The sequence below is a fragment of the Mercenaria mercenaria genome, chromosome 4, assembly GCF_021730395.1.
Source record: "Mercenaria mercenaria strain notata chromosome 4, MADL_Memer_1, whole genome shotgun sequence".
Lineage (NCBI taxonomy): Eukaryota > Metazoa > Mollusca > Bivalvia > Venerida > Veneridae > Mercenaria > Mercenaria mercenaria.
In genome coordinates, this window is record NC_069364.1 from 65,477,146 (window position 1) to 65,485,612 (window position 8,467).

At 34.0% G+C, this 8,467-nt stretch overlaps 1 long non-coding RNA gene across 1 annotated transcript; it reads left to right on the top strand.

Annotated features, from left to right (window-relative positions):
- The first annotated feature begins 1,997 nt into the window (after nt 1-1,997).
- On the top strand, nt 1,998-6,915 carry LOC128556757 (uncharacterized). The gene is made up of 3 exons (XR_008370818.1): nt 1,998-2,099; nt 3,652-3,863; nt 6,332-6,915. It is a non-coding gene; the product is annotated as an uncharacterized LOC128556757 (long non-coding RNA).
- The last annotated feature ends 1,552 nt before the right edge of the window (nt 6,916-8,467 follow it).

Genomic DNA, 8,467 nt, shown 5'->3' on the forward strand with positions numbered 1-8,467 from the left:
ATTGTTAAACTGTTAATAATAAACATAATGTTTGCACTGCTACCTCAGCCAGACAGTGTCCTGCCTATGCATTGATACCCTGTATAATCTTACATTGTTGACAGCTGTATAGTGCTGTATGACAAAGTCAGTCAGCATTGATGATTGTATGATCTTTCACCCAGCGTTCTCCATGACTGTCAACGTTCACCACAAATTTTATACTTGATACAAGGGCCACGAAATGTGTTGAACGCTTGATTGATAATAATGACACATAGATTGTTTAAACCGTTGGCTGCTGCTGTCTAAGCCAGTCAGCAAGTAAATTGATGCGTGACACAGCTGCCCCGTACAGATATTGTCGAATGAATGTTAAGTAATGAGTATTGTTAAATTTTAGCGCATAAGCAACTGTGTTTCTATTACATATGGATTTTGCTTTCTCTTTTTCACTTCAATACCGATAGTCTTAGGTCTAATATATCTGCTATATGCATTTGAATTCCAACGGCTTAGCTGTTTCATTTGGTAATTGGAGAAGCGACGCAAGTGTGTAAAAGTTGCGCTCCCCTCCCCCCTCACCAACCCCACCCCGCAACCCTTTTCGAAAGGGGTGGGTGATGAATAACGAAGGGTTCTTATCTCTAGATACGACCTTAACATGGAGCGGAAGTAAGACTGTGAGACTGGTGTACACAACTAAGACGAAACAGAGGCCCGGTGAGATTCTCCGTATTCTGTAAATATTTCCGTAATGTTCGGAACGCACATATAGACCTATCTTGGAGCCGCTGTAGGAAAATCTGTTGGGTTTGACCAGTAGAATGTTTGTCACGAAGAAAGGTTATGCTAGTCTTTTTGACCTTTGAGACTTTGCGATATAAGGACACTTGTTGACGGGTGATGCAGTTATCTATGCCAAATCTTGTTCAGTGAATTCACCAGTCTGTATTGTACTATTTAACTGAACTGTCAAACCATGTTAACTTTCATGTTAATCTTATATAGGCGTGAACAGAACATAATGAAAGCCGGGAACAAGTTGTGACAGTTCAATTAAATAGTACAATAACAGGCCAAAAAAGGCTACCAGAAAACATGCATTTTCCCAATAATATATCAAAGGGGGATAAAAAAAAACAAAGACAAGGATGACGCCAGTTGTTTAAGTATTGGAATCGTTGTCTTGAGTGACTCTCCTACCTTTGGCGGTCTTAAGCAAGAAGGAGTTTGTAAAGCTCCCAAAACCTCATAATTTGCGGAAATAGGACAACCCAGCTATGTAAAGGGATCTTGAACTGTACTTTAACCCCTTGAGTGTGCAATAAGCTATAAATCTCTATAATTTTTTCTTCGAAATCGGAAACAACTGAGGTTTAGCAACATAATGTTTATGAAAATTAAATAATTGTACAATGCACGTCTATAACCATCTGTCGTTGACTCTGAAAGTAACCGCTGAATTTTCGCACGAGCGAAAAAATATTTATTCACCTAATACTTATTTACTTAAAGTATAAGTGAAGCATGACTTTTTGATTTGTCATAAAATTTGGCAGTTTTGTTCATTATGATAGATCATTGCACAAGAAGTAAATGTTGTTTCCTTCAAATCGCATATTTGCGAAAAAAAAAAGAACAATTTTTGATATTAATTACAATTTGCCTGACATTTCATTTACATATTTCACTGAGAGCATATTAACTTTACAAGTGTTGCAACAAACAATTCCCTCCTGCGAACAAGGAAGAAAATGTTACCAGTTATTTTGAATGATATCTCGTTTATTACGTACCATATTGAATAAAACTTTGCCTTTGGTTCATTCATTAAAAATATTTCAGATATGATTAATCGTCGAGAGTACTTTAAATGAAATAATTGTAACTGGTTGTAATCAAATGTTCCTTTGTTTAACAAATAATTATTCTGATTTTGCACGCTGGCGAGGTATAATAAATTATTTTGACATATTCAATTTGTTTCCAAATTTGAATGCAGCTGACATCTGGTAAACAGGGTGTATCTGGTATAAATAGGCAACAAATTCGTCTATATGATACTTACAATTTTCCATACACAGTAAATGTTATAAGGGTTTTTGGATATTTTGAAGGTATGTTGTTTTTTTAAGCAATATGTTCTAAGCATAAGCTTATTAATAATATAATATACATTTTCTTAAAAATAATGGCGCCACATGAAGTAGTTGACAACGCAGAGAAAACGACCGAAAAAATCCTTCTGTTCGAGGTTTAGTTAAATCATCATTAGTTTGTTGCTTGCAACAGACGTTCCTACGAAGAAATAAAATAAAAGATGATCATTGAAAATTCAGATCTTGCGAAGAACGAACTGTACCTGGTCAATACAGCCTCCATTTGTCAGATTTGTTCGGCCTCCGTTCTAATTTTGCCAACATTATACCTGGTATTTGATCCCAACACGATGATCGAATTATTTGATTAGTTTACTTTTTTTGTCTCACTGGGAGTGTACCAACCATGTATTTACTTCACTGAACTTTTAACTGAACATATTAATGAAATACAAGTTTCTAAAAAGATGACTATCATTATATTTAAATACGTTGGAAAGATTCAATTATTGTTGCAAATTAACAACAATGATTATCTTAGTACATATGATTATCTTACATGATGCTGTTCCGCTGATGACTTGATTTTAGGTTGTTGAGTTACATGTATTCTGGTTTGATCAATATGGTATGAGAGAACACAATTATGAAAAAAAAAAAAAAAAATATATATATATATATATATATATATATATATATATATATACATGTGTGTGTGTGTGTGTGTGTGTGTGTTCTTATCTCAACGTGCGATGTGCGACGTAGGTGTGTTTGTTTTTAGCAAGGAGGGTATTCGAGGTTACACAGGCACAATTGTAGGTCATATGGAGATCTTATTCCCCCATCCGTGCATATTTCCATGTCAGATAGGCATCTGGAAAGACCAACCAACCTTCCGCAAACCAGCTAGATGGGGACCCATATACTTTAAAATATTGTACAAATGCATTACCTGACCGTCTCGAATATCACTTCTCCAATTCTGCGTATTTATGACGCTGTCGAGCACCTCAAGGAATTGAATAAATTTGCACAAGTTAATGAAACTAAAGAAAAAAACGCTTGTCTATCTTTGCCTTTTTCGAACCATCCGCCCACAACAGTAGACTTGTTTTAAGAGGTATTCACGAAACAACCAATTTGTTATATATTTATTCCTATGAAATATTGAGAAACATATTACGAATAATACAGACGCATGATCATTTTATTTTTCACGGAATGAATTGCATTTCCTAAGCTGTGGAATATACCTTTTGTATTTGAAAAGGGTTTTCGGACTTATTTTTAACATTTTTGGCAGTGCCGTCAGAAAAAAATACATATGAACATTTTAAGAATTGTTACCGCGAAAACTACCACGTCGTGTTTTTGTCACTTTAGGTTTTGTATAAATATTTTAATATTGTATAACACATGTTTAAACAGATATTGTATCTCATGCATATTTTTGTGAATTAATTTATTTCATGTTTAACCAATCCTTGAAATCGACCGATGTGTTTGAATAAAGTGGTTTTCAGACTTTGTGAAAAATAGTGTCATATTTTTTTCTTCTTCTTGGTTTCAGAAACTGAATAAGGGTGTAACTTAGTCATTTAAATAGAAACTTGCCACCCCGTTGACGGTAACATTGTCAGTTTACCTGAACACAAGCAACAGAAATGAAGTTTAGCGCACTTTTCATCATCGTGTTTGTGTTTGTCGTGGTTACAGCCGCACCAAAGGTTGCCAACAAGAGGAAGGCGAAGTGTCCTGATGGCAGACCTATTCCCTTCTGTGGTAAATATAATTGTGATTTCGTTCATGCAGTTTCAGTAAATTTGTGATGGTGGTCGTCTTTATGTTTCTTATTTAATGTAAAGCATTCCAGTTCGCGCAAAGTTTACTTTTTCTTTTGGCTCTGATATGTCCTTTTTTATTTATTCGCAAGATGGTTGATTCGCGACGTTGAAAAAAAGTGAAAGCAGAAAAATTACAGTATTTCTTGCACACCAGACTACCGTTTCTGGTGATCTTATCAATGCCGGCAATATCCATCCTCATGCCATGATGAAACGTCATGACGTCACTTATACTTACGGACGTTAATTTCCAGCGCTTTGATTACATACTCTACTATAAGGAGTGCCATAAAGAATGTATTTCTTTTTGCTTTATTTACTTTATTATTTGTAAAATATACGGTATGCAAGAAAAATAATCGGTCAGAATAAAAAAAAAGCTTTATAATATATGTATGTACCATATGCAATAAAATATCAATAATGTGTTTACGTATGGGAGAGAAGCATAGTTATCGCCAAATGCGCAGGGACCCTTAGGATGGACATGCCTATCCGATTAGCAAAAAGATATCATTAATACTGCAGTTACCTGATTTGAACCTGCTATTTGTAAAGTAAAACTTCGCGAGAGATGGAATTCGCGAACATTTGATGTCGTGTACAACAATATATTTTGCGACAATTAAAGTGTAAAATGTTGTTTTCTTTTGCATTTGAAACATAATTGTTTTAACATTTATAAGTTACAGTCTGAGTCACAAGTTCAGGCACAGATTCAAATTTGTTTAACTAAAAGGAAAGCATCGGGAAGTGTTACACGCATCTCTTGATTCAATACGTAGGCGCCTCTAAGTTCAAATTTAGGAAGTACTGGTAAATATTCAATGCGACGCTGACTGTTTAAATACCTTTCTGTCTCTATAATCTTTAGCTGCTGTGATGAACACATACTTTTAGTGCAAATATCAGTGAAAGTCTCTCTGCAATTATCATCATTGATTGATAACTGCTAGAAAGAAAGGTGAAAAGGCTTTTGCACCTATAGTAAATGAATATATAGTTTACGGTTGTAGATATAAAGCGAACACATGCCATGCATTCGATCGATTGTATCCAGTTATATCTAAAGCATCTTCAACATTGTTTTGTAATGGGTTAAATAAAGGACATCCGTGGTAAGGCGACGTTACTGTTTGGCCAAAGGAGATACATCAAAATCTGTAAGAAGATCCTTTAGAAGCAAAGAATGCAACCAAGCAAAATAATAGTAGACTCTGTTTTATTGAATACAAAAACTGTATGTTCATTCGAAGAAATGGAAGGTGCAACACACCAGACACCTCATGTTCTCTGGCACCGGCTTAAGTAGAATTCTGTTACGTAGATATCAAATGGAGTTCATGACCCCAAAGGACAAGAAAACACTAAAACCCTATAAACAGCCGTCATACGGTACTTACTGATGGCTGTTGTAAGAGCAGTCGGTAATGTGTCGCACAGTAATTTACTATCTGACATAGAAGCCTGGAATTGTTTAATTGTTTTATTCATTCTGGGTACATAATAATTACTTTAACTGCTATACTGTTGATACAAAGGTAAACAAATACAAATTTTCTAACTTCTTACTGAAATGTATATACCACATTCACTTAAACAAGATATCTATCCTCTATTTTCAATACTAAGTCTTGTTGTTGTTGATACTAATGTTGACGTTGCTGATGTTGTTGTTGATAGTGTCCAAACCCTGCTACACACGTAAACAGTAATGTAATTCAGGCTTGGGAACAGACCCACCCTATTTGCTATCAAATTTTTACATTCCTGCTTAAACACTAACTAGTTTTTTTTGTGAAATTTTGAGTCGATTTATTTTCGAGTTCCACATCCATCTTTCTTGACCGCAGGGTACAAATATAAATCAAGCAATATTTTGTTTCAAGTTTTTCATTTTTTCCTTTGCATTGCAACAGGTGCATTCTGTTCTATATCATATGAAATTTATTCATACAGTGTGCGTGCGTGCGTGTGTTAGTGTGTATGTCTGTATGTGTGTGTTAATTGCCTTATGAAAGTAGATAGTGTATGTCTGAGAAAAAAATGTTGTGAAAAATGGTGATAACTTTTTACTGCATGCAAGTAGTCAGAAAATGTATTTGAAATATAAATGTCAAAACAATTGAGCGCGACCTTTTGTGCTTATCGAAAAAAAAAAATTTCTAATATATTCTTAGAATACATTCCTTCCTGATTCAGAACTATATAACTTGTTAATTTTATATAAAACAGATGTAATCATGATAACATGATTCAGGATTCAGCACAATTATGAAAAATAACAGCCATTTATAAACGAATAAACTGTTCCGATATGTTGTCTAAAATAGGACATATTTTATTCATCTATTTATTAACGGTTCGATTAAGGACCATAACATTCAGTCTCGAATGTATTTTCAGGTACCAATGGAAAGATAGTTGGCACATATTACATAGATCTTCCAGATGGACGTAGGCAGAGTGTATCGTAACACCGCTTATTGACGGAATTCGCATACTTGATCCTTTCGTTTCATCCAGTTCAAGAAATATAATCTGTCATATACGTAAATATTTTCATTTAATCAAATGATGTCTTTCCGTTAAATAAATTAAGCAAAGATGGATTTTGAAATGATTTATTTGAAAAGTGAATTATACATGGTCTTCATTATTGATATTGTTGTTTCTTTATTTGTCAAACGAAGTCGCACCAGTTGAGAATTGGCAAAAGAGTCCAATGTCACAGTTTGTACACCCTTATACAACACAGAGTGTTGCTTTCCTTACATTTTGCTTTGCCCTGTATCGATGTTTGTGATATCTAATTCATTTGAAATATATTTATTTGATCATTATCCTTTTTATCGCAGAGAAACATTTGTTGGACAGACTAAAATAAAAGTGGAAGTTATCCGAAATCAAATAAAAAAGTAATAATCATAAAAATTAAGTAGCATTTATTATTTTTAATCTATATCTATGGTCCTCTCCTTCGGTGTAAACACAGTCTTATGATAAATGATAAAATAATGATATTTGTTTGTTTTCAGTGTGATATCGAAATATATTTTCACCAATAAGGGAGACAATTAAATTATTTTCATGAAGATCCAAAAGAAACAAATTTTCTATTTATTTTGTGCTAATTTGTGAAGGTCAGCAAATTTTTTGTTTATGTTTATGCTTAAATTAAAATGACACTGATATTTCATAACACATTTTTGATTTATTTAGGCTACCGTGTAACATAACTCCCCGGTGAAAGTCATTTCTTCCAATAGTCAATCGTTTTTCTTCTGCTCCTGCCTTGACTAGTTCTTCTTGTAAAATGTGATGCCACCATTCACCTATTCTACTTTCTATGCCATTAAACATTCCACCCCACATTGGGGTCATATCCATAGATGTTAATGTTTCTTTTATATGAGTAGGCCCTCCTGCACTAACAGTTCCCCTCACTGCACGAACTTTAATGACGTACAGGATATTTACCTGTTTTACTTATTTCCAGAGTAAATTCTTTCTGGCAGACAAGACATTAACATCTGACAATGACACTGAATACCCCATTTTGGTTCATTTTGGACTTCAAAAGACCAGAAGACCAAAGTGCTGAGCTTGTCGATATAAGCACACATGAGTTGAAATGTCAACAATATGTTCTTTCAAAATGTCAAGGTTAACAATCCGGTTCTCTCATTAAAACAAGAACCTAAACGACAAAGCTTAGTGTTTTTCATGTTTTGTATAGGGATTCTACGGACTGTAATGTTGGTAATATATATGCCATTTTTTGATACTTGTTTACGAATTAATTGCTCGGGTCGGAAAGTTCTCTTGTCATAGATATACATTTTGCTTTTTTCTTCTTTCTTTATATATTCATTTTTCTTATTTCTTTGGTACGATCTGGAGCGCATACCAGAAGGCTGCACCAATTTTCGCTTGGATATTTTTGTTTTCACTTTGCGACGTATTGCCATTTTAAGCTTTCAAACAAACATAAACAATAAACATATGCTCCTAAAACAATAGGTAACGTGTGCTCCTAAATACACTTTATCAAAGCAAAAGATGGTTAAAATGAATATTTCACTTCTCCAAGTTCTTGAGTTTCTATGCTGCCACAATACCTTTTCACCAATGTAAATAAATCCATCCTTGCACGAAGTGTGTGTATTATTTTACACACGTTCTTTTTACATTTCAAACAGGGGTGGGAGGGGCAATACTCATCTTTAAACATGAGATCTATGAACATAAACAGTTGTATTCGAAGCATAACACAGCTATGCACATAAGAAACCGTAAACATGGTAAATATTACCTGCATTATATTTACCTTTACTTAAGAAATGCAGAAAACTGTCACAAAATTCCCGTTCTTTTTTCTACTCAAAGCCTGTCAACACTCCGGAAACATTTACACCGACAAACTGACGCCGACAATGTACATAATCCTTGATTTCAATATGTTTTTTTTTTCAAACTATGATAGATACTGATTTTTAAACCATTAATCAGGTATCTTTTTTAATGAATTAATCATGCGTG